Genomic DNA, 26402 nt, shown 5'->3' on the forward strand with positions numbered 1-26402 from the left:
GAGACAACAAAGTATGGTACAAGTCTCCCTGATCCCTGATAGTGTGGAACATGGCAAGCGGTTGAATGTGTTTGGGGGAGGGGGCGGGAGCGAGGGAGGGAGCGAGGGAGAGTGAGAGAGAGTGTTTTGCAAAGCATCTGGTCAATGTTTGCGTGATGTGAAACCAGGCAGTGCATCACATCCCAGTGAATCACATCCCAGTGAATCACATCCCAGTACAGACAATCACTAAGAAAAGAGACAGCTGTCTTTGGCTCTCTGCTCATCTCCTAAAGCTGAAAAGGTCAAGTTGGGGTTGAAACGAGAAGGGGAAGATAAAGCAGAGACAAAAAGTCAACCCAACGGAAATTCAAGGTACATTATAAATGAACGCCTGGCAGCCATGCAGCCCCTATGTCTGTGTGGGAACTGGGAAGGAACGCAGAGAAACAGACAACGGGGAAATTGTGTTGGCAGAGCAAAGTTATCGTCGCCTCTAATTAGATTCTCACACGGAGACATCAAGCTGTGATCAAACAGTCAGTATATGTTCAAGATAGCTCTAACACATCACAGCTATGGATGTGTATAAGACGTTGCTTCAGGCTGCCTGAAGTGACACATTCTGCCATTTTTGAACTATTCTATTCTGACAAGCTCAATCAAGCACAGCTAAAGTATCTGGAATGATTTTGAACAGTAGTTGAATCCGAGTCTAATGGTGGATATTTCTGGACCCCCCCCCCTCCCCCGTGGCTGCTGGTGATAGTTTACTTGGTAGACGACAGTCAGCCAACACAGACAGGAACATTGGACTGAGCATAGCATAGCATAGCATAGCATAGAAAAGCTGGCTAGAATATGGGCATCCACTTATCAACACATGTGCACGGGCACGCACATACACACACATGTGCACAGGCACGCACACACACACACACACACACACACACACACACACACACACACACACACCAACCTCACATTAGCAGCTTGCTTTTGTAAACAAACTCCTCTAATAAATATCTTGGCTCTTTGAAACAGAGCAGCAACACTTAAAGTCTATGACCTGAAAGTCTACTCTAATGTGTCTCTGATTACATCCAAGCCCAGACCTTCATTTACACCGCTGTGAAGTGATTTTCTACGCTTGTTGAAGAGGGTTATTAAATCCATCCCAAAATCAATGAAGACTCCATTTCTCAGACAACAAGCAATGCTGCTGATTTATAATGTGTGAAGAGGGAGAATAATTAAACAAAAAAGTTGTTTCCCCATTAGATAAATATAAACAGAGACATTGTGAGTAATTAATAATGACCTTGCTAATGATCAGGGAAGCCATTGCTGAGGCCATTTCAGCCTGAATGGATGGATGGGTATATGGCTAGATGGGTATATGGCTAGATGGGTATATGGATGGATGGGTATATGGCTAGATGGGTATATGGATGGATGGGTAGATTGATGGGTAGATGGATGGATGGGTATATGGATGGATGGGTAGATGGGTAGAAGGGTAGGTGGATGGATGGGTAGATGGATGGATGGATGGATGGATGGGTAGATGAATGGATGGGTAGATGAATGGATGGGTAGAAGGGTAGATGGATGGATGGGTAGATGGATGGGTAGATGGATAGGTGGATGGATGGGTATATGGATGGATGGGTAGGTGGATGGTTGGGTAGATGGATGGATGGGTAGATGGATGGATGGGTCGATGGATGGATGGGTAGGTGGATGGATGGGTAGATGGGTAGATGGATGGATGGGTAGGTGGATGGATGGGTATATGGATGGATGGGTAGGTGGATGGTTGGGTAGATGGATGGATGGGTAGATGGATGGATGGGTAGGTGGATGGATGGGTCGATGGATGGATGGGTAGGTGGATGGATGGGTAGATGGGTAGATGGATGGATGGGTAGGTGGATGGATGGGTATATGGATGGATGGGTAGGTGGATGGTTGGGTAGATGGATGGATGGGTAGATGGATGGATGGGTAGGTGGATGGATGGGTCGATGGATGGATGGGTAGGTGGATGGATGGGTAGATGGGTAGATGGATGGATGGGTAGATGGATGGATGGGTAGGTGGATGGATGGGTAGATGGATGGATGGGTAGGTGAATGGATGGGTAGGTGGATGGATGGGTAGATGAGTAGATGGGTAGATGGATGGATGGGTATATGAGAGGATGGTTAATTTGTTAACTTGTTTACGTGTTGCTGTTCGTTTTGTTGCCAACCTTACTTTGCTACCTGACAACTTTATGGTTTTTACTTTTTAATGGATGGTATATGGTATATGGATGGATGGGTAGATGGTATATGGTATATGGATGGATGGGTAGATTGATGGGTAGATGGATGGATGGGTATATGGATGGATGGGTAGATGGGTAGAAGGGTAGGTGGATGGATGGGTAGATGGATGGATGGATGGATGGATGGATGGATGGATGGATGGGTAGATGAATGGATGGGTAGAAGGGTAGATGGATGGATGGGTATGTGGATGGATGGGTAGATGGATGGATGGGTAGATGGATGGATGGGTAGGTGGATGGATGGGTCGATGGATGGATGGGTAGGTGGATGGATGTGTAGATGGGTAGATGGATGGATGGGTAGATGGATGGATGGGTAGGTGGATGGATGGGTATATGGATGGATGGGTAGGTGGATGGTTGGGTAGATGGATGGATGGGTAGATGGATGGATGGATGGATGGGTAGGTGGATGGATGGGTCGATGGATGGATGGGTAGGTGGATGGATGGGTAGATGGGTAGATGGATGGATGGGTAGATGGATGGATGGGTAGGTGGATGGATGGGTAGATGGATGGATGGGTAGGTGAATGGATGGGTAGGTGGATGGATGGGTAGATGAGTGGATGGGTAGATGGATGGATGGGTATATGAGAGGATGGTTAATTTCCGGTCACAATCTGCAGACTTGTTTACGTGTTGCTGTTCGTTTTGTTGCCAACCTTACTTTGCTACCTGACAACTTTATGTTTTTTACTTTTTAATTACTGTTTATATTTTTGTTTTTTCCCTCAATTTGTAGATGGATGTGGTAGATGGATGGATGGATGGGTAGATGGGTAGATGGATGGATGGGTATATGGATGGATGGGTATATGGATGGATGGGTATATGGATGGATGGGTATATGGATGGATGGGTAGATGGATGGATGGGTAGATGGATGGATGGGTAGATGGATGGATGGGTAGATGTATGGATGGGTATATGGATGGATGGGTAGATGGATGGATGTGTATATGGATGGATGGGTAGATGGATGGATGGGTAGATGGATGGATGGGTAGATGGATGGATGGGTAGATGGATGGATGGGTAGATGGATGGATGGGTAGATGGATATATGGCTAGATGGATGGATGGGTAGATGTATGGATGGGTATATGGATGGATGGGTAGATGGATGGATGTGTATATGGATGGATGGGTAGATGGATGGATGGGTAGATGGATGGATGGGTAGATGGATGGATGGGTAGATGTATGGATGGGTATATGGATGGATGGATGGATATATGGCTAGATGGGTAGAAGGGTAGATGGATGGATGGGTAGATGGATGAATGGGTAGATGGGTAGATGGATGGATGGGTATTTGGATGGATGGGTAGATGGATGGATGGGTAGATGGATGGATGGGTAGATGGATGGATGGATGGATGGATATATGGCTAGATGGGTAGAAGGGTAGATGGATGGATGGGTAGATGGATGAATGGGTAGATGGGTAGATGGATGGATGGGTATATGGATGGATGGGTAGATGGATGGATGTGTATATGGATGGATGGGTATATGGATGGATGGGTAGATGGGTAGATGGACGGATGGGTAGATGGGTAAATGGATGGATGGGTAGATGGATGGATGGGTAGATGGACGGATGGGTAGGTGGATGGATGGGTAGGTGGATGGATGAGTCGCTCTGGATAAGAGCGTCTGCTAAATGACTTAAATGTAAATGTAAATGGATGATGGGTGAATGGATGGATGGATGGGTAGATGAATGGATGGGTAGAAGGGTAGATGGATTAATGGGTAGATGGATGGATGGTTATATGGATGGATGGGTAGATGGATGGATGGGTAGATGGATGGATGGGTATGTGGATGGATGGGTAGATGGATGGATGGATGGGTAGATGAATGGATGGGTAGAAGGGTAGATGGATGGATGGGTAGATGGATGGATGGATGGATGGATGGATGGATGGGTAGATGAATGGATGGGTAGAAGGGTAGATGGATGGATGGATGGATGGATGGATGGTTATATGGATGGATGGATGGATGGATGGGTATATGGATGGATGGGTGGATGGATGGGTAGATGAATGGATGGGTAGAAGGGTAGATGGATGGATGGGTATATGGATGGATGGGTAGATGGTTGGATGGGTACATGGATGGATGGGTATATGGATGGATGGGTATATGGATGGATGGGTAGATGGATGGATGGGTAGATGGATGGATGGGTAGGTGGATGGATGGGTAGGTGGATGGATGGGTATGTGGATGGATGGGTAGGTGGATGGATGGGTAGATGAGTGGATGGGTAGATGGATGGATGGGTATATGAGAGGATGGTTAATTTCCGGTCACAATCTGCAGACTTGTTTACGTGTTGCTGTTCGTTTTGTTGCCAACTTTACTTTGCTACCTGACACCTTTATGGTTTTTACTTTTTAATTACCGTTTATATTTTTCTTTTTTCCCTCAAATTTTTTTTTTCATTCAACTTTTTCAGTCCGGACGCTTTATAAGGACGTGGTTCGTCAGGACCTCCAACAGCCGAAGCTAAGTAGTAACATTAACATGATGCCTTCTAATGGCAGTCGCTCTACTCATAATATACGATCGCCTTACGGCGAGGATAGCTGTGCTACAAGCCCAGCGTCAGACGCAATCGTTAGGCAGGGTAATTTCAGTGTAGGAAAGGATAAAACAGTGTCTGTGCCACCAGTAAGTACAGATAGTAGTATAAATCCCCTGGCACAGTCCCCGCAGCCGGACAACTTTCTCACGGTTTCTGGAGGGAAATGCTGTAGGAATGATCAACCGGTGTCGCTCATTCAGCCGACAAACTTTCAACCAGTTTTCCCCATTAAGCAACGAGTCGGAGTCAGAGGCCGAGCCTTGTCTTGTCTCTACTCCTCCCATTACGGGGTCTGAGACGCCGAAGCTTCCCACCATTGGCTCTGACAAATTGAAAACTCTAGTCATTGGTGACTCCATTACCCGCAGTATTAGACTTAAAACGAATCATCCAGCGATCATACACTGTTTACCAGGGGGCAGGGCTACCGACGTTAAGGCTAATCTGAAGATGGTGCTGGCTAAAGCTAAAACTGGCGAGTGTAGAGAGTATAGAGATATTGTTATCCACGTCGGCACCAATGATGTGAGGATGAAACAGTCAGAGATCACCAAGCGCAACATAGCTTCTGCGTGTAAATCAGCAAGAAAGATGTGTCGGCATCGAGTAATTGTCTCTGGTTAGGGGGAGTGATGAGCTCTACAGCAGAGTCTCACAACTCAATCGCTAGTTGAAAACTGTTTTCTGCCCCTCCCAAAATATAGAATTTGTAGATAATTGTCCCTCTTTCTGGGACTCTCCCACAAACAGGACCAAGCCTGACCTGCTGAGGAGTGACGGACACCATCCTAGCTGGAGGTGTGCTCTCATCTTATCTACCAACAGAGACAGGGCTCTAACTCCTCTAGCTCCACAATGAAATAGGGTGCAGTCCGGGCAGCAGACTGTTAGCCAGCCTGCCAGCATAGTGGAGTCTGCCACTAGCAGAGTCAGTGTAGTCAGCTCAGCTATCCCCATTGGGACCGTGTCTGTGCCTCGACCTAGGTTGGGCAAAACTAAACATGGCGGTGTTCGCCTTAGCAATCTCACTAGGATAAAGATCTCCTCCATTCCTGTCATTATTGAAAGAGCTCATGATACCTCACATCTCAAGATAGTGCTACTTAATGTTAGATCCCTTACTTCAAAGGCAATTATAGTCAATTAACCTCTTACACTTATGGTGGCGCTATTTCATTTTTGGAAGAAAAACGTTCCCGTTTTAAACAAGATATTTTGTCACAAAAAGATGCTCGACTATGCATATAATTGCTACTGTTCGAAAGAAAACACTCTGACGTGTCCAGAAATACAAATATCTTCTCTGTGCGTGCCCTTTAACGTGAGCTTCAGGCAAAACCAAGATGACTTGGCATCCAGGAAATGACAAGGATTTTTGAGGCTCTGTCTTTCATGATCTCCTTATATGGCTGTGAACGCAAGAGGAATGAGTCTGCCCTTTCTGTCGTTTCCCCAAGGTGTCTGCAGCATTGTGACGTATTTGTAGGCAGATCGTTGGAAGATTGACCATAAGAGACCACATTTACCACGTGTCCGCCCGGTGTCCTGCGCCGAAATTGGTGCGCAAAGTCACCTGCCAGTATTTTTCCATGGGGCACAGAGAGAGAAGCAAGCTTCCACGAACTGCATGTCAATGAAGAGATATGTGAAAAAACACCTTGAGGATTGATTCCAAACAACGTTTGCCATGTTTCGGTCGATATTATGTAGTTAATCCGGAAAAGTTTCACGTTGTAGGTGACTGCATTTTCGGTTCGTTTCGGTAGCCAGGCGCAATGTAGAAAACGGAACGATTTCTCCTACACACAGACGCTTTCAGGAAACACTGCGCATTTGGTATGTGGCTGGGAGTCTCCTCATTGAAAACATCAGAAGCTCTTCAAAGGTAAATGATTTTATTTATTTGGTTATCTGGCTTTTGTGAAAATGTTGCGTGCTACATGCTACACAAAATGCTATGCTAGCTTTGCATACTCTTACACAAATTAGTCAATTTCTATGGTTCAAAAGCATATTTTGAAAATCTGAGATGACAGTGTTGTTAAGAAAAGGCTAAGCTTGAGATAAAACGCATTATTTTAATTTTATTTGCGATTTTCAGAAATCGTTAACGTTGCGTTATGCTAATGAGCCTGAGGCTTAGTCACAATCCCTGATCCGGGATGGGGAGTTTCAAGAGGTTAACTAATCACTGATCATAATCTTGATGTGATTGGCCTGACTGAAACATGGCTTAAGCCTGATGAATTTACTGTGTTAAATGAGGCCTCACCTCCTGGCTACACTAGTGACCATATCCCCCGTGCATCCCGCAAATACGCTGGACCTAGTTTTGTCTCATGGAATAAATGTTGTGGATCTTAATGTTTTTCCTCATAATCCTGGACTATCGGACCACCATTTTATTATGTTTGCAATTGCAACAAATAATCTGCTCAGACCCCAACCAAGGAACATCAAAAGTCATGCTATAAATTCACAGACTGTCATGTCTTGTTATGTCTGTTCCTGTCCTTTCTCTTCACTCTGTCTCTCTCTGCTGGTCTTTTTAGGTTACCTTCTCTGTCTCTCATTCTTCAGCTGTTCTACATCTCCCCTAACTAGCTCATTCACTCTTTCCCCACCTGTTCTCTCTTCCCCCTCTGATTAGGTCTCTATTTCTCTCTCTGTTCCTGCTACTTTCAGTGTCTGATTCTTGTTTGTGTTTTTGATGCCAGAAGCAAGCTGTCGTCCCGTTTGCTTCCACCTTGTCCTATCCTGTCGGAGTCTGCCTGGCAGGTGCATCCTGCATTATTCTAACGTTCTTTTTGTTCCATTGACTACGTTGGAAGAGGATTTATGCCATTCCTGTTTTTCATTAAAGAACTCTGTTTTCTGTTAAAACCGCTTTTGGGTCTTCACTCAAGTACATAACAGAAGAATCAGACCAAGAATGGACCCAGCGGCTCCGGACCCTTTTCACTCCGCCGTCGAGATCCAGGGAGCAATGCTAGGCAGACACGAGGAGGAATTGTCTGCTGCTCGACATGCCATTGAGACCCTGGCCGTCCAAGTCTCCGACCTCACAAGACAGGTTCACCAACTCCACCTCGATCCACCGCCCACTTCCAGGGTTTCCGAGTCTCCGGAGCCCAGGATCAACAACCCGCCGTGTTACTCTGGGGAGCCCACTGAGTGCCGCTCATTCCTCACTCAGTGTGATGTGGTGTTCTCTCTCCAGCCCAACACTTACTCCAGGAGCGCAGCCCGCATCGCCTACGTCATTTCTCTCCTTACCGGACGGGCGCGTGAGTGGGGCACGGCAATCTGGGAGGCGAGGGCTGAGTGTATTAACCAGTATCAGGACTTTAAGGAGGAGATGATACGGGTTTTTGACCGTTCTGTTTTTGGGGAGGAGGCTTCCAGGGCCCTGTCTTCCCTATGTCAGGGGAATCGGTCCATAACGGATTATTCTATTGAGTTTCGCACTCTCGCTGCCTCTAGTGACTGGAACGAGCCGGCTTTGCTCGCTCGTTTTCTGGAGGGTCTCCTTGTCGAGGTTAAGGATGAGATCCTCTCCCGGGAGGTTCCTTCCAGTCTGGACTCCTTAATAGCTCTCGCTATTCGCATAGAGCGACGGTTTGATCTTCGTCGCCGAGCTCGTGGAAAGGAGCTCGCGTTCTCCGTTGCTCCCTCTCCACATCACTGCCACCTGCCGCATCACTGCCACCCTCCTCCGCCGGCTCGGAAGCTGAGCCTATGCAGCTGGGGGTATCCGCATCTCGGCCAAGGAGAAGGAACGGAGAATCACCAATCGCCTCTGTCTCTACTGCGGCTCCGCTGGTCATTTTGTCACCTCATGTCCAGTAAAAGCCAGAGCTCATCAGTAAGAGGAGGGCTACTGGTGAGCGCAACTACTCAGGCCTCTCCTTCTGGATCACGCACTACCTTTCCGGTCCATCTCCGCTGGCCCGGTTCATCTGCTTCCTGCAGTGCCTTGATAGACTCTGGGGCGGAGGGCTGTTTTATGGACGAGACCTGGGCTCGGGAACATGACATTCCTCTCAGACAGTTAGGGGAGCCCACGGCCTTGTTCGCCTTAGATGGTAGTTCTCTCCCCAAGATTCAGCGTGAGACGCTGCCTTTAACCCTCACTGTCTCTGGTAATCATAGCGAAACCATTTCTTTTTTAATTTTTCGTTCACCTTTTACACCTGTTGTTTTGGGTCATCCCTGGCTAGTGCGCCATAACCCTTCTATTAATTGGTCTAGTAATACTATCCTATCCTGGAATGTTTCTTGTCATGTGACCTGTTTAATGTCTGCTATCCCTCCTGTTTCCTCTGTCTCTTCTTCACAGGAGGAGCCTGGCGATTTGACAGGGGTGCCGGAGGAGTATCACGATCTGCGCACGGTGTTCAGTCGTTCCAAGGCCACTTCTCTCCTCCACACCGGTCGTATGACTGTAGTATTGATCTCCTTCCGGGAACTACTCCCCCCGGGTAGATTATACTCTCTGTCGGCTCCCGAACGTAAGGCTCTCGAGGATTATTTGTCGGTTTCGCTCGACGCCGGTACCATAGTCTCCTCCTCCTCTCCCGCCGGAGCGGGGTTTTTTTTTGTTCAGAAGAAGGACGGGTCCCTGCGCCCATGCGTGGATTATCGAGGGCTGAATGACATAACAGTTAAGAATCGTTATCCGCTTCCTCTTATGTCTTCAGCCTTCGAGATCCTGCAGGGAGCCAGGTTTTTCACCAAATTGGACCTTCGTAACGCCTACCATCTCGTGCGCATCAGGGAGGGGGACGAGTGGAAGACGGCGTTTAACACTCCGTTAGGGCACTTTGAATACCGGGTTCTTCCTTTCGGCCTCGTTAACGCTCCAGCTGTCTTTCAGGCACTAGTTAACGACGTCCTGAGAGACATGCTGAACATTTTTGTTTTCGTTTACATGGACGATATCCTGATTTTTTCACCGTCTCTCTCGATTCATGTTCAGCACGTGCGACGCATCCTCCAGCGCCTTTTGGAGAACTGTCTTTATGTGAAGGCTGAGAAGTGCACTTTTCATGCCGCCTCTGTCCCTTTTCTCGGTTCCGTTATTTCCGCTGAGGGCATTAAGATGGATCCCGCTAAGGTCCAGGCTGTCATTGATTGGCCCGTTCCTAAGTCACGCGTCGAGCTGCAGCGCTTTCTGGGCTTCGCTAATTTCTATCGTCGTTTCATCCGTAATTTCGGTCAGGTGGCAGCTCCCCTCACAGCCCTTACTTCTGTTAAGACGTGCTTTAAGTGGTCCGTTTCCGCCCAGGGAGCTTTTGATCTTCTTAAGAATCGTTTTACATCCGCACCTATTCTTGTTACACCTGACATCTCTAGTCAGTTTGTTGTTGAGGTTGACGCGTCAGAGGTGGGCGTGGGAGCCATTCTTTCTCAGCGCTCTCTCTCTGACGGCAAGGTCCATCCTTGCGCGTTTTTCTCTCATCGCTTATCGCCGTCAGAACGTAACTATGATGTTGGTAATCGCGAACTGCTCGCCATCCGCTTAGCCCTAGGCGAATGGCGACAGTGGTTGGAGGGGGCGACCGTTCCTTTGTCGTTTGGACTGACCATAGGAACCTTGAGTACATCCGTTCAGCCAAACGACTTAATGCGCGTCAGGCTCGTTGGGCTCTGTTTTTCGCTCGTTTCGAGTTTGTTATTTCTTATCGTCCGGGCTCAAAAACACCAAGCCTGATGCTTTATCTCGTCTCTTCAGTTCTTCTGAGGTCTCCACCGACCCCGAGGGATTCTCCCTGAGGGGCGTGTTGTCGGGTTGACTGTCTGGGGAATTGAGAGGCAGGTAAAGCAAGCACTCGCTCACACTCCGTCGCCGCGAGCTTGTCCTAGGAACCTTCTGTTCGTTCCCGTTCCTACTCGTCCGGCCGTTCTTCAGTGGGCCCACTCTGCCAAGTTAGCCGGCCACCCCGGCGTTCGGGGTACGCTCGCTTCCATTCGCCAGCGTTTCTGGTGGCCCACTCGGGAACGTGACGCGTCGATTTGTCGCCGCTTGTTCGGTCTGCGCGCAGACTAAATCTGGGAACTCTCCTCCTGCCGGCCGTCTCAGACCGCTTCCCATTCCCTCTCGACCGTGGTCTCACATCGCTTTAGATTTTATCACCGGACTGCCTTCATCAGCGGGGAAGACAGTTATTCTTACGGTTGTCGATAGATTCTCTAAGGCGGCTCATTTCATTCCTCTCGATAAGCTCCCTTCTGCTAAGGAGACGGCTCAGATCATTATCGAGAATGTTTTCCGAATTCATGGCCTTCCGTCTGACGTCGTTTCCGACAGAGGCCCGCAGTTCACGTCTCAATTTTGGAGGGAGTTTTGCCGTTTGATTGGGGCTTCCGTCAGTCTCTCGTCCGGCTTTCATCCCCAGTCTAACGGTCAAGCCGAACGGGCCAATCAGACTGTTGGTCGCATTTTACGCAGTCTTTCTTTTCGTAACCCTGCGTCTTGGTCAGAACAGCTCCCCTGGGCAGAGTACGCCCACAACTCGCTTCCCTCGTCTGCTACCGGTCTATCCCCTTTTCAGAATAGCCTCGGGTACCAGCCTCCGCTGTTCTCATCTCAGCTCGCCGAGTCCTGCGTCCCCTCCGCTCAGGCTTTTGTCCAGCGTTGCGAGCGCACCTGGAAGGGGGTCAGGTCGGCACTTTGCCGTAACAGGGCGCAGACTGTGAGGGCCGCTAATAAGCGTAGGACCAAGAGTCCTAGATATTGTTGCGGTCAGAGAGTATGGCTCTCCACTCAGAACCTTCCCCTTAAGACAGCTTCTCGCAAGTTGGCCCCGCGGTTCATTGGTCCGTTCCGTATTTCTCAGGCCATTAATCCTGTCGCAGTGCGACTTCTTCTCCCGCGCTATCTTCGTCGCGTTCACCCGGTCTTCCATGTCTCCTGTGTTAAGCCCGTTCTTCGCGCCCCCGCTCGTCCCTCCCCCCCCCCATCCTTGTCGAGGGCGCACCCATCTACAGGGTTCGTAGGATTTTGGACATGCGCCCTCGGGGCCGTGGTCATCAGTACCTAGTGGATTGGGAGGGGTACGGTCCTGAGGAGAGGAGTTGGGTTCCCTCTCGGGACGTGCTGGACCGTTCGCTGATCGATGATTTCCTCCGTTGCCGCCAGGTTTCCTCCTCGAGTGCGCCAGGAGGCGCTCGGTGAGTGGGGGGTACTGTCATGTCTTGTTATGTCTGTTCCTGTCCTTTCTCTTCACTCTGTCTCTCTCTGCTGGTCTTTTTAGGTTACCTTCTCTGTCTCTCATTCTTCAGCTGTTCTACATCTCCCCTAACTAGCTCATTCACTCTTTCCCCACCTGTTCTCTCTTCCCCTCTGATTAGGTCTCTATTTCTCTCTCTGTTCCTGCTACTTTCAGTGTCTGATTCTTGTTTGTGTTTTTGATGCCAGAAGCAAGCTGTCGTCCCGTTTGCTTCCACCTTGTCCTATCCTGTCGGAGTCTGCCTGGCAGGTGCATCCTGCATTATTCTAACGTTCTTTTTGTTCCATTGACTACGTTGGAAGAGGATTTATGCCATTCCTGTTTTTCATTAAAGAACTCTGTTTTCTGTTAAAACCGCTTTTGGGTCTTCACTCAAGTACATAACACAGACAACACAAAGATTCCTTGATGTCCTTCCAGACTCCCTCCGTCTACCCAAGGACGCCAGAGGACAAAAATCAGTTAACCACCTAACTGAGGAACTCAATTTAACCTTGCACAATACCCTAGATGCAGTTGCACCCCTAAAAACTAAAAACTAAAATTTTTCATAAGAAACTAGCTCCCTGGTATACAGAAAATACCGGAGCTCTGAAGCAAGCTTCCAGAAAATTGGAACGGAAATGACGCCACACCAAACTGGAAGTCTTCCGACTAGCTTGGAAAGACCGTACCGTGCAGTATCGAAGAGCCCTTACTGCTGCTCGATCATCCTATTTTTCCAACTGAATTGAGGAAAATAAGAACAATCCGAAATTCCTTTTTGATACTGTCACAAAGCTAACTAAAAAGCAGCATTCCCCAAGAGAAGATGGCTTTCACTTCCGCAGTAATAAATTCATGAACTTCTTTGAGGAAAAGATCATGATTATTAGAAAGCAAATTACGGACTCCTCTTTAAATCTGCATATTCCTTCAATGCTCAGTTGTCCTGAGTCTGCACAACTCTGCCAGGACCTAGGACCAAGAAAGACACTCAAGTGTTTTAGTACTATATCTCTTGACACAATGATGAAAATAATCATGGCCTCTAAACCTTCAAGCTGCATACTGGACCCTATTCCAAGTAAACTACTGAAAGAGCTGCTTCCTGTGCTTGGCCCTCCTATGTTGAACAAAATAAACGGCTCTCTATCCACCGGATGTGTACCAAACTCACTAAAAGTGGCAGTAATAAAGCCTCTCTTGAAAAAGCCTAACCTTGACCCAAAAATATAAAAAACTCGGCCTATATCGAATCTTCCATTCCTCTCAAAAATGTTAGAAAAGGCTGTTGCGCACCAACTCACTTCCTTCCTGAAGACAAACAATGTATACGAAATGCTCCAGTCTGGTTTTAGACCCCATCATAGCACTGAGACTGCAATTGTGAAGGTGGTAAATTACCTTTTAACCTCTTAAAGGATAGGGGGCAGCATTTCCCCTTTTGGATAAATAGCGTGCACGATTTCAACTTCCTGCTACTCATGCCAGGAATATATTATATGCATATGATTAGTAGGTGTGGATGGAAAACACTCTGAAGTTTCTAAAACTGGTTTGATCATGTCTGTGACTGTAACATAACTTATGTAGCAGGCAAAACCCTGAGGACAAACTGTTCAGAATTGTTTGTTTTTTCCTCTGACCGTTCCCCCCGTTGTCTTTACCAAGGGAAATTTGATAGTGACCATTTTACAGTTCCTACGACTTCCACAGGATGTCACCAGTCTTTGGAATTGGGTTGAAGTTAATCATTGGTGAAACGAAGAGGAGGCACGTCCTGGAACAACATTACACTGTTGATAGTTACGCAAGAGGGAAAATGGTGCATGTTTTGTTTACTTTCTCTATCGAATACAGATTCCCCGTCTACAATTTGATCGATTATTAACGTTTAAAAATACCTAAAGTTGTATTGCAAAAGTAGTTTGAAATATTTTGGCAAAGTTTATAGGCAACTTTTGAAATGTTTTTTAGTGACGTTGTGTTTTGGAAAGCTGTTTTATTCCGGATCAAACCTGCTTTATAAATGGACATTTTGGACGGAATTAATCGGAAAAAAGGACCAATTGTGATGTTTATGGGACATATTGGAGTGCCAACAAAGAAGTTCGTCAAAGGTAATGAATGTTTTATATTTTCTTTCAGCGTTTTGTGTAGCGCCGGCTACGCTAATTATTTTGTTCACAACTCGTTCAGGTGGTTCAGGGGGGGTGCATGCTATCAGAAAATAGCTTCTCATGCTTTCGCAGAAAAGCATTTTTAAAATCTGACATGTTGGCTGGCTTCACAACGAGTGTAGCTTTAATTGAGTTCCCTGCATGTGTGATTTAACCTGTTGATGCTCTGGGGGCGCTATTTCATTTTTGGATGAAAAACGTTCCCGTTTTAAACAAGATATTTTGTCACAAAAAGATGCTCGACTATGCATATAATTGATAGCTTTCGAAAGAAAACACTCTGACGTGTCCAGAACTACCAAGATATTTTCTGTGCGTGCCCTAGAACGTGAGCTTCAGGCAAAACCAAGATGAGACGGCATCCAGGAAATGAGCAGGATTTTTGAGGCTCTGTTTTCTATTGTCTCCTTATAAGGCAGTGAATGCGAGAGGAATGAGCCTGCCCTTTCTGTCGTTTCCCCAAGGTGTCTGCAGCATTGTGACGTATTTGTAGGCAGATCATTGGAAGATTGACAATAAGAGACCACATTTACCAGGTGTCCGCCCGGTGTCCTGCGCCGAAATTGGTGCGCAAAAGACAGCTGCCAGTATTTTTCCATGGGATACAGAGAGGAAAGCAAGCTTCCACGAACTGCATATCAATGAAGAGATATGTGAAAAAACACCTTGAGGATTGATTCCAAACAACGTTTGCCATGTTTCGGTCGATATTATGTAGTTAATCCGGAAAAAGTTTTACGTTGTAGGTGACTGAATTTTCGGTTCGTTTCGGTAGCCAGACGCAATGTAGAAAACGGAACGATTTCTCCTACACACAGACGCTTTCAGGAAAAACTGCGCATTTGGTATGTAACTGAGTCTCCTCATTGAAAACATCAGAAGCTCTTCAAAGGTAAATGATTTTATTTATTTGGTTATCTGGTTTTTGTGAAAATGTTGCGTGCTAAATGCTACTCAAAATGCTATGCTAGCTTTGCATACTCTTACACAAATTAGTCAATTTCTATGGTTCAAAAGCATATTTTGAAAATCTGAGATGACAGTGTTGTTAAGAAAAGGCTAAGCTTGAGAGCAGGCATATTATTTTCATTTCATTTGCGATTTTCAGAAATCGTTAACGTTGCGTTATGCTAATGAGCCTGAGGCTGTATTCACAATCCCTGATCCGGGATGGGTAGTATCAAGAGATGCTTGTTTTAGGTCCCAAGAAACAAAGAGATCTTCTGTTGAATCTGACAATTAATCTTAATGGTTGTACAGTCGTCTCAAATGTTCCACTGGATGTCAGAAGGTGAATTCACCAATTTGTAAGTCGCTCTGGATAAGAGCGTCTGCTAAATGACTTAAATGTAAATGTAAATGTCAAATAAAACTGTGAAGGACCTTGGCGTTACTCTGGACCCTGATCTCTCTTTTGAAGAACATATCAAGACTCTTTCAAGGACAGCTTTTTCCATCTACGTAACATTGCAAAAATCAGAAACTTTCTGTCCAAAAATGATGCAGAAAAATCTATCCATGCTTTTGTCACTTCTAGGTTAGACTACTGCAATGCTCTAGGTTAGACTACTGCAACGGCTGCTTGAATCCTTCCTAGAAACAAAAAATGTGATCAAATTACTCCAGTGCTAGCCTCCCTACACTGGCTTCCTGTCAAGGCAAGGGCTGATTTCAAGGTTTTACTGCCAACCTACAAAGCATTACATGGGCTTGCTCCTACCTATCTCTCTGATTTGGTCCTGCTGTACGTACCTACATGTACTCTACGGTCACAAGACACAGGCCTCCTAATTGTCCCTAGAATTTCTAAGCAAACAGCTGGAGGCAGGGCTTTCTCATGACAAATAGACCATCTATGTTGATTCATGGCTTAACATAGTGCTATATATCATTTGGGCAGTATAAATGGCATTTGGACATGGTTCACTGACTTTGGGGTTGGAAACAGACTTCCTATAACCGTACATGGCAAATGGACATAACATCCTGATTTGTCACTTTCAATACTTTCATATTGAATTTGGACAATTCTTATGGCATTTGGCCATGGTTCACTGATTTTTGATTTGTACTTTTGACTTCCTATGAAATCATATTGGAAATGGACAAAACATATGCCTTGTGGACAATTAAAAAAATATGACAATAAAATATGACAAAAGTATGTTCATACAGTTCTTATACGTGTATAATTGATGCAGAAAATTCAAAAGAATTTTGAAAAAAAGGTCCAGAACACACTTTATTAAGGGAGTGATACGTTTTTTGATTTTTTTTCTTCAAAATATGACCCTTGGGTCTTGACTTTGTGCATTTGCAATATGAAAATTTACTGTGGAGCGCGCTCGCCATCTATTGGATTTTGTCTGTGTGACACTTGGCATTTGCCATATGAAATTTGCAATAAGTTTTGAATGAAATGCCATCCATTTGAGTGGTATTGTACATCGTGTATATGTTTCCTATGATGCCAATGCCAAGTTCCCATTCCTTTTTGTCCATTTCAGGGGGGTCTTCCCCCATTTTGTCCAAGTGGGTGAGGGCAGTGTGGAGTACAATAGAGAGTGCGTCATCTGTGAATCTATTTGGGCAATATGCAAATTGAACTGGGTTCAGAGTTTCTGGGATGATGGTGTTGATGTGAGCCATGACAAGCCTTTCAAAGCATTTCATGGCTACAGTTATGAGTGCTACGGGGCAATAGTCATTTAGTCAGGTTACCTTGTCGTTCTTGGGCACGGGGACTATGGTTGACTGCTTGAACCAAGTTGGTATTGCAGACCGCATCAGGGATAGTTTGAAAATATCAGTGAAGACACTTGCCAGGGGTAAGCGCATTCTCTGAGTTGGCGTCTTGGTATTCCGTCTGACCCCACCGCCTTGCGAATGTTAAAGGTCTTCCTCACATCAGCTACAGAGAGTGAGATCACACAGTCGTCCGGAATAGTTGGTGCCTCATGCATGGTTCAGTTTTGCTTGTCTCAGTTTACTGCCATTCATCGTATTGACTGTAGATCTTTTCTGTTGAGTAAGACAAGAAGAACAGTTTCACACAGAAACACCCTCTCTTTCTATCTCTTTCTATTCTCTCCACATCTCTCAGAGATTATGAGCTGAATCAATCATCAGTTTGACACGCCGTCCTATGGTCGGTTTGACCGTGGCACACTCGCTCTCGTGCCGCGGGTGTGTGTGTGTCAGAGAGAGAGGACCATGCCACTGCCATGTCCCACTGCTCCATCTGAAGCCCTGGCTATGTCTCCTGCTCCCTCCCTGACTCCCTCCCTGACTCCCTTCCTCGCTCCCTGACTCCCTACCACCCATCCTTCCTCCCTTCCTCCCTCCTTGACTCCTTCCCTACCACCCTCCCCTCCCTCCCTCCCTCCCTCCCTCCCTCCCTTCCTTCCTTCCTTCCTTCCTTCCTTCCTTCCTTCCTTCCTTCCTTCCTTCCTTCCTTCCTTCCTTCCTTCCTTCCTTCCTCCCTCCCTCCCTCCCTCCCTCCCTCCCTCCCTCCCTCCCTCCCTCCCTCCCTCCCTCCCTCCCTCCCTCCCTCACTGACTCCCTTCCTTCCTCCCTAACGCCCACCCTGACTTCCCTCCCTGGCTCCTTCCCTGCTGTCCTCCCTCGCTCCCTCCCTCTCCATCACCCAGATTCTTAATTACAGATTATTGCCTGCTGTCACCCTCAGCAGACCACCAGTTGTGCAGACATGTTTGATAGTACAATTATCTTCGCCTGATTTGCCTGGGCCAATCCCCATTTCACTAGAGCTTTGGCCAGACACTTTATGCTCCCCTACTGTAAGACAGAGAGACATATCAGACATATCAAAGTTTAGAGAGAGAGATACAGAGAGAATGAGATACAGAGAGACTGAGATACAGAGAGAGAGACTGAGATACAGAGAGAGAGACTGAGATACAGAGAGACTGAGATACAGAGAGAGAGACTGAGATACAGAGAGAGAGACTGAGATACAGAGAGAGAGACTGAGATACAGAGAGAGAGACTGAGATACAGAGAGACTGAGATACAGAGAGAGAGACTGAGATACAGAGAGACTGAGATACAGAGAGACTGAGATACAGAGAGACTGAGATACAGAGAGAGAGACTGAGATACAGAGAGAGAGACTGAGATACAGAGAGAGAGACTGAGATACAGAGAGAGAGACTGAGATACAGAGAGAGAGAGACTGAGATACAGAGAGAGAGACTGAGATACAGAGAGACTGAGATACAGAGAGAGAGACTGAGATACTATGAGAGAGACTGAGATACAGAGAGACTGAGATACAGAGAGAGAGACTGAGATACAGAGAGAGAGACTGAGATACAGAGAGAGAGACTGAGATACAGAGAGAGAGAGACTGATATACAGAGAGAGTGACTGAGATACAGAGAGACTGAGATACAGAGCGACTGAGATACAGAGAGAGAGACTGAGATACAGAGAGACTGAGATACAGAGAGAGAGACTGAGATACAGAGAGTGAGACTGAGATACAGAGAGAGAGACTGAGATACAGAGAGAGAGAGACTGAGATACAGAGAGAGAGACTGAGATACAGAGAGAGAGACTGAGATACAGAGAGAGAGATCGAGATACAGAGAGAGAGACTGAGATACAGAGAGAGACTGAGATACAGAGAGAGAGACTGAGATACAGAGAGAGAGACTGAGATACAGAGAGACTGAGATACAGAGAGAGAGACTGAGATACAGAGAGAGAGACTGCGATACAGAGAGAGAGACTGAGATACACAGAGAGAGACTGAGATACACAGAGAGACTGAGATACAGAGAGAGAGACTGAGATACAGAGAGAGACTGAGATACTATGAGAGAGACAGAGATACAGAGAGACTGAGATACAGAGAGAGAGAGACTGAGATACAGAGAGAGAGACTGAGATACAGAGAGACTGAGATACAGAGAGACTGAGATACAGAGAGAGAGACTGAGATACAGAGAGAGAGACTGAGATACTATGAGAGAGACTGAAATACAGAGAGACTGAGATACAGAGAGAGAGACTGAGATACAGAGAGAGAGACTGAGATACAGAGAGAGAGATTGAGATACAGATAGAGAGAGACTGATATACAGAGAGAGAGAGAGAGAGAGAGAGAGACTGAGATAAAGAGAGACAGACTGAGATACAGGGAGAGAGAGAGAGAGAGAGAGACTGAGATAAAGAGAGACAGACTGATATACAGAGAGAGAGACTGAGATACAGAGAGAGAGAGAGAGAGAGAGACTGAGATAAAGAGAGACAGACTGAGATACAGAGAGAGAGACTGAGATACAGAGAGAGAGAGAGAGAGAGAGAGAGAGAGACTGAGATACAGAGAGAGAGAGATACTGAGATACAGAGGGAGAGACTGAGATACAGAGACAGACTGAGATACAGAGAGAGAGAGAGAGAGAGACTGAGATACAGAGAGAGAGAGACTGAGATACAGAGAGAGATACTGAGATACAGAGAGAGAGAGAGACTGAGATACAGAGAATGAGAGACAGAGATATAGAGATACAGAGAGAGACTGAGATACAGAGAGAGACTGAGAGTAGGGGAGAGAGTGAGAGAGAGGGGGGACAGAGAGAGACAGACTGAGAGTAGGGGAGAGAGTGCCCAGCGGCTCTCACCCCCTCTAAGCACCCCCCCCCCTGTCAGCCACCCTGATAGCCCATCTGACAACCCCCCCACACCCACTGAGGACAAACACAAGACAGAGATTGTACTACTTATGGACTCAAATGGGAAATATATTGAAGAAAAAAAAACTTTTTCCCAAACACAGTGTGTCTAAACTCTGGTGTCCAAACACCCAGTGCGCCCTCGACCTTCTGTCTGAGGACCAACTAGGCTCATCCAGCCACATAATAATACACACAGGCACAAACTACCTGAGAGCACAGCAGGAAAGGGTGTCCACAGCACTGAAGGGAGTGATTGAAAAGGCTTCTTCTACTTTCCCCAACGCACAAGTGGTTATCTCCACCCTGCAACCACGAAAAGTCTTCCACCCTGCCACAATACAGCGGGTAAACGCAAGTATTTCCCGTGACTGTGCCTCAAAACCAAACGTTTTCCTGGCCCACCACTCCACCCTGGACTTGAACAGCCTCTATGACCAGGTCCACCTCTACAAGGCAGCAGTGCCCACATTTGCCCGAACTCTAAAGGACAACGCTCTCAAACGTATCCCCAACACTTCACACAGGAGCAACAGATCAATAGACACCCCACCCAGACCAGCGAGACACCCTCCCAGACCTGCAGGACCCCTCCCTGGACCTACACATAGAGGACCCACGGCAAGAGGAATTACATCCAGACCACAGCATACCCAGACACATCCACACCCCCACCCCAACCAATCAACACCCCCCCACGTCAACCATGCCCACACCCCATTTAGGCCCCCTCAGATCAGACCTATGCCCCTCCTGCCCACCCCATGCACCCCCCCCCCCGCAAAGAGGGCCTAAACATGGAAGCCACACATACGCCCAGGTAGTGAGCGGGCAAACAGTCCCAACCCCCACTCTCACATTCGCCCAAACCAATGGCATGTACCAGATGCTCAGCAGGCTCTGCTCACACTTACTGGCCTGAGGCCAAACCACGACCAACAACATTGGACACTCTGGAACAAAAAGCCTTCACTATATCATCCTGGAATATCCAAGACCTGAGGTCATCTGCCTTTGGACTAAAGAGCAGAAACCTGGACTTCACCAAAGAAATCGGTAATACAGACATTGTCATCCTGCAAGAAACCTGGTATAGAGGAGACGGACCCACTGGTTGCCCTCTAGGTTACAGAGAGCTGGTAGTCCCATCCACCAAACTACCAGGTGTGAAACAGGGAAGGGACTCAGGGGGTATGCTAGTTTGGTATAGAGCACACCTAACTCACTCAATTAAATTAATCAAAACAGGAACATTCTACATTTGGCTAGAAATTCAAAAGGAAATTATCCTAACAGAGACAAATGTCCTCCTGTGTGCTACCTATACCCCCCCACGAGAATACCCATATTTTAATGAAGACAGCTTCTCCATCCTGGAGGGGGAAATCAATCATTTCCATGCCCAGGGACATGTACTAGTCTGTGGCGACCTAAATGCCAGAACCGGACAAGAACCTGACACCCTCAGCACACAGGGGGACAAACACCTGCCAGGAGGTGACAGCATTCCCTCCCACATATGCCCCCCTAGGCACAACTATGACAACATAACCAACAAAAACGGGTCACAACTCCTGCAGCTCTGTCGCACGCTGGGTATGTCCAGTCAATGGTAGGCTTCGAGGGGACTCCTATGGTAGGTACACATATAGCTCATCTCTTGGCAGTAGTACTGTAGACTATTTTATCACTGACCTCAACCCAGAGTCTCTCAGAGCGTTCACAGTCAGCCCACTGACACCCCTGTCAGATCACAGCAAAATCACAGTCTACTTAAACAGAGCAATACTCAATCATGAGGCATCAAAGCCAAAGGAACTGAGTAGCATTAAGAATTGCTATAGATTGAAGGAATGCAGTTTGGAAACCTACCAAAAAACAATTAGTCAACAACAAATTCAATCCCCTTTAGACAATTTCCTGGGTAAAACGTTCCACTGTAATAGTGAAGGTGTAAACTTGGTAGTAGAAAATCTTAACAGTATATTTGACCTCTCAGCTTCCCTATCAAATCTAAAAATCTCAAATAGAAAACCGAAGAAAATTAACAACAATGACAAGTGGTTTGATGAAAAATGCAAAAATCTAAGAAAGAAATTGAGAAACCTGTCCAACCAAAAACATAGAGACCCGGAAAACCTGAGTCTACGCCTCCACTATGGTGAATCAGTAAAACAATACAGAAATACACTACGGAAAAAGAGGGAACAGCATGTCAGAAATCAGCTCAATGTAATTGAAGAATCCATAGACTCTAACCACTTCTGGGAAAATTGGAAAAAACTAAACAAACAATAACACGAAGAATTATCTATCCAAAATGGAGATGTATGGGTAAACCACTTCTCCAATCTTTTTGAGTCTTTAACAAAGAATAAAGAGCAAAAACATATACATGATCAAATACAGATCTTAGAATCAACTATTAAAGACTACCAGAACCCACTGGATTCTCCAATTACATTGAATGAGTTACAGGACAAAATAAAAACCCTCCAACCCAAAAAGGCCTGTGGTGTTGATGGTATCCTCAATGAAATGATCAAATATACAGACAACAAATTCCAATTGGCTATACTAAAACTCTTTAACATCATCCTTAGCTCTGGCATCTTCCCCAATATTTGGAACAAAGGACTGATCACCCCAATCCACAAAAGTGGAGACAAATTACTACCGTGGAATACGCGTCAACAGTAACCTTGGGAAAATCCTCTGCATTATCATTAACAGCAGACTCATACACTTCCTCAATGAAAACAATGTACTGAGCAAATGTCAAATTGGCTTTTTACCAAATTACCGTACAACAGATCATGTATTCACCCTGCACACCCTAATTGACAACCAAACAAACCAAAACAAAGGCAAAGTCTTCTCATGCTTTTTTGATTTCAAAAAAGCCTTCGACTCAATTTGGCATCAGGGTCTGCTATACAAACTGATGGAAAGTGGTGTTGGGGGTAAAACATACGACATTTTAAAATCCATGTATACAAACAACAAGTGTGCGGTTAAAATTGGCAAAAAACACACATTTCTTCACACAGGGTCGTGGGGTTAGACAGGGATGCAGCTTAAGCCCCACCCTCTTCAACATATATATCAACGAACTGGCGCGGGCACTAGAAAAGTCTGCGGCACCCAGCCTCACCCTACTAGAATCCGAAGCCAAATGTCTGCTGTTTGCTGATGATCTGGTGCTTCTGTCACCAACCAAGGAGGGCCTACAGCAGCACCTAGATCTTATGCACAGATTCTGTCAGACCTGGGCCCTGACAGTAAATCTCAGTAAGACCAAAATAATGGTGTTCCAAAAAAGGTCCAGTCACCAGGACCACAAATACAAATTCCATCTAGACACTGTTGCCCTAGAGCACACAAAAAACTATACATACCTTGGCCTAAACATCAGTGCCACAGGTAACTTCCACAAAGCTGTGAACGATCTGAGAGACAAGGCAATAAGGGTATTCTATGCCATCAAAAGGAACATAAATTTCAACATACCAATTAGGATTTGGCTAAAAATACTTAAATCAGTCATAGAGCCCATTGCCCTTTATGGTTGTGAGGTCTGGGGTCCGCTCACCAACCAAGACTTCACAAAATGGGACAAACACCAAATTGAGACTCTGCACGCAGAATTCTGCAAAAATATCCTCCGTGTACAACGTAGAACACCAAATAATGCATGCAGAGCAGAATTATCAAAATCCAGAAAAGAGACGTTAAATTCTATAACCACCTAAAAGGAAGCGATTCCCAAACCTTCTACAACAAAGCCATCACCTACAGAGAGATGAACCTGGAGAAGAGTCCCCTAAGCAAGCTGGTCCTGGGTCTCTGGTCACAAACACAAACACACCCCACAGAGCCCCAGGACAGCAGCACAATTAGACCCAACCAAATCATGAGAAAACAAAAAGATAATTACTTGACACATTGGAAATAATTAACAAAAAAAGCAGAGCAAACAAGAATGCTATTTGGCCCTACACAGAGAGTACACAGCGGCAGAATACCTGACCACTGTAACTGACCCAAAATTAAGGAAAGCTTTGACTATGTACAGACTCAGCGAGCATAGCCTTACTATTGAGAAAGGCCGCCGTAGGCAGACATGGCTCTCAAGAGAAGACAGGCTATGTGCTCACTGCCCACAAAATGAGGTGGAAACTGAGCTGCACTTCCTAACCTCCTGCCCAATGTATGACCATATTAGAGAGACATATTTCCCTCAGATTACACAGATCCACAAAGAATTCGAAAACAAATCCAATTTTGAAAAACTCTACTGGGTGAAATTCCACAGTGTGCCATCAGAGCAGCAAGATTTGTGACCTGTTGCCACGAGAAAAGGGCAACCAGTGAAGAACACACACCATTGTAAATACAACCCATATCTATGCTTATTTTTTTGTCTTGTGTCCTTTACCATTTGTACATTGTTAAAACACTGTATATATATATATATATATATATATATATATATATATATATATATATATATATATATATATATAATATGACATGTGTAATGTCTTTATTGTTTTGAAACTTCTGTATGTGTGATGTTTACTGTTAATTTGTATTGTTTATTTCACTTTATATATTCACTTTATATATTATCTACCTCACTTGCATTGGCAATGTTAACACATGTTTCCCATGCCAATAAAGCCCTTGAATTGAATTGAATTGAATTGAGTGAGAGAGAGGGGGGGGGCAGAGAGAGACTGAGAGAATGAGATACAGAGAGAGACTGAGAGTAGGGGAGAGAGAGAGGGAGGAAGATAAAGAGAGAGGACGAGAGAGAGACAAAGAAGGTTCATTTAGTCCATGGTTAATAAGAGTACATGTCATTCAGATCAGTACAGGTGTCTCTTACTGTTGAATCTGGAGTCTAGAATGATGTTTTGTTTTGGATAGAATCCATCCTCTTGTCTGTGACTTCCCGGGAACTGCGTCAGGGAACTGCTGCTGCTGTACCCTCTCTTATAATTACTTCTGATTAGTGATATTGACTTTTCAGATAATAGGAGTCTTTTGATGTGGCTCCCGGCACTAACTTTGTTCTCCAGACTGTGAATATTTTAGATTTGATTCCTCACTTTAAAAAAAAAACTTCCTTCCTTTTCTCGTTCTTATAAATTATAAAATGTTAATTAATTTAGATCTTTTTTAAAAATCATGAATCACTTCAAGTTCAAATGAATCTCTGTTTTTTCTCTCATTATTTTTCATTGTAAACAACAACAACTACAGATAACATCTTTGAATGCAGTAGGTAATCCTTCTTAAAAGTCATTATGCATTGAGTTTATATACTTATATATATTTATATATATATTACGGGGTCAATTTGAAAGGTGGTTTATTTTAAACTCTGTTTGTTTTGGACCCACTAATGGGGTTCGGTGAGATCTGTCCGAAAATAAAAAAGTGAAATATGATTTGAAATCTTACTCCCCCCACACCTCCCTCCACCCTCCCTTAAAGGCTGTAAAGCCCTTTGGCCATTGTGATAGAGAATGCGATCTAGGTCAGGTCACCTTTTATAGGAGGGTGCAACCATTTTGGAATGCACGGAAAGAGGGTACAACCTGATGGTAAATGTAAAGCAATGCATTTCCTTCTCCAACTACAGGAACTTGTATGCGTGTATGCATGTTTTAATGCGCTGGGGAGAAGGCCTGCTGCTGCCACTCACATAAAGCCTGCTGTGCCTTTGGGTTGAGTGTCCTTCCTCACCGTTCTTACTGCGTGTGCGTGCATGTGTGTGTTCATTAATGTGAATGCGCCCTTGCTGTGTTTGTACGTGTGTGTGTACGTGTGGTATGCGCGTGTGAATATTTGTGTTCTTGTTGCGTGTGTGTATGAGAACTTGTTGTAGCAGGGCCAGCTGTTGCAGTCTGTCAGCTGTAGGGGCGAGGAGCAAAAGTCACAGGCTCTGTCTGGCCTCCTGGGTGCAGTAAAGCTACACCATCTGGGGCTCTGGGGGGGAAGTACCTTCCTGACTGTCTGTCTGTCTGTCTGGGCTGTGGAACTCAGAACCTTCACTGGATAGAATGCTTACAGCAGACATTCTAAAATTCTAAGTTCTATATAGTAGACTTTGAAAAGGGTTCTAGATGAAACCCTAAAAAGGATTCTACCTGGAACCAAAAAAAGGGTTCTACCTGGAACCAAAAAAAGGGTTCTACCTGGAACCAAAAAAAGGGTGTTCTATGGAGACAGATGAATAATCCTTTTGGAAACCTTTTTTTGTAAGAGTGCATGATAGAAATAAGAAGTAGATATTCATTATTGAAGGGCGAGTACAGTGAACTCAGTCACATGATCTGTTTCTGGTAGCCTACTCTAAGATCAGGTGATAGGTGAAAGGTCATGG

Source organism: Oncorhynchus masou, chromosome 5 (assembly GCF_036934945.1).
Source record: "Oncorhynchus masou masou isolate Uvic2021 chromosome 5, UVic_Omas_1.1, whole genome shotgun sequence".
Classification (NCBI taxonomy): Eukaryota; Metazoa; Chordata; class Actinopteri; order Salmoniformes; family Salmonidae; genus Oncorhynchus; species Oncorhynchus masou.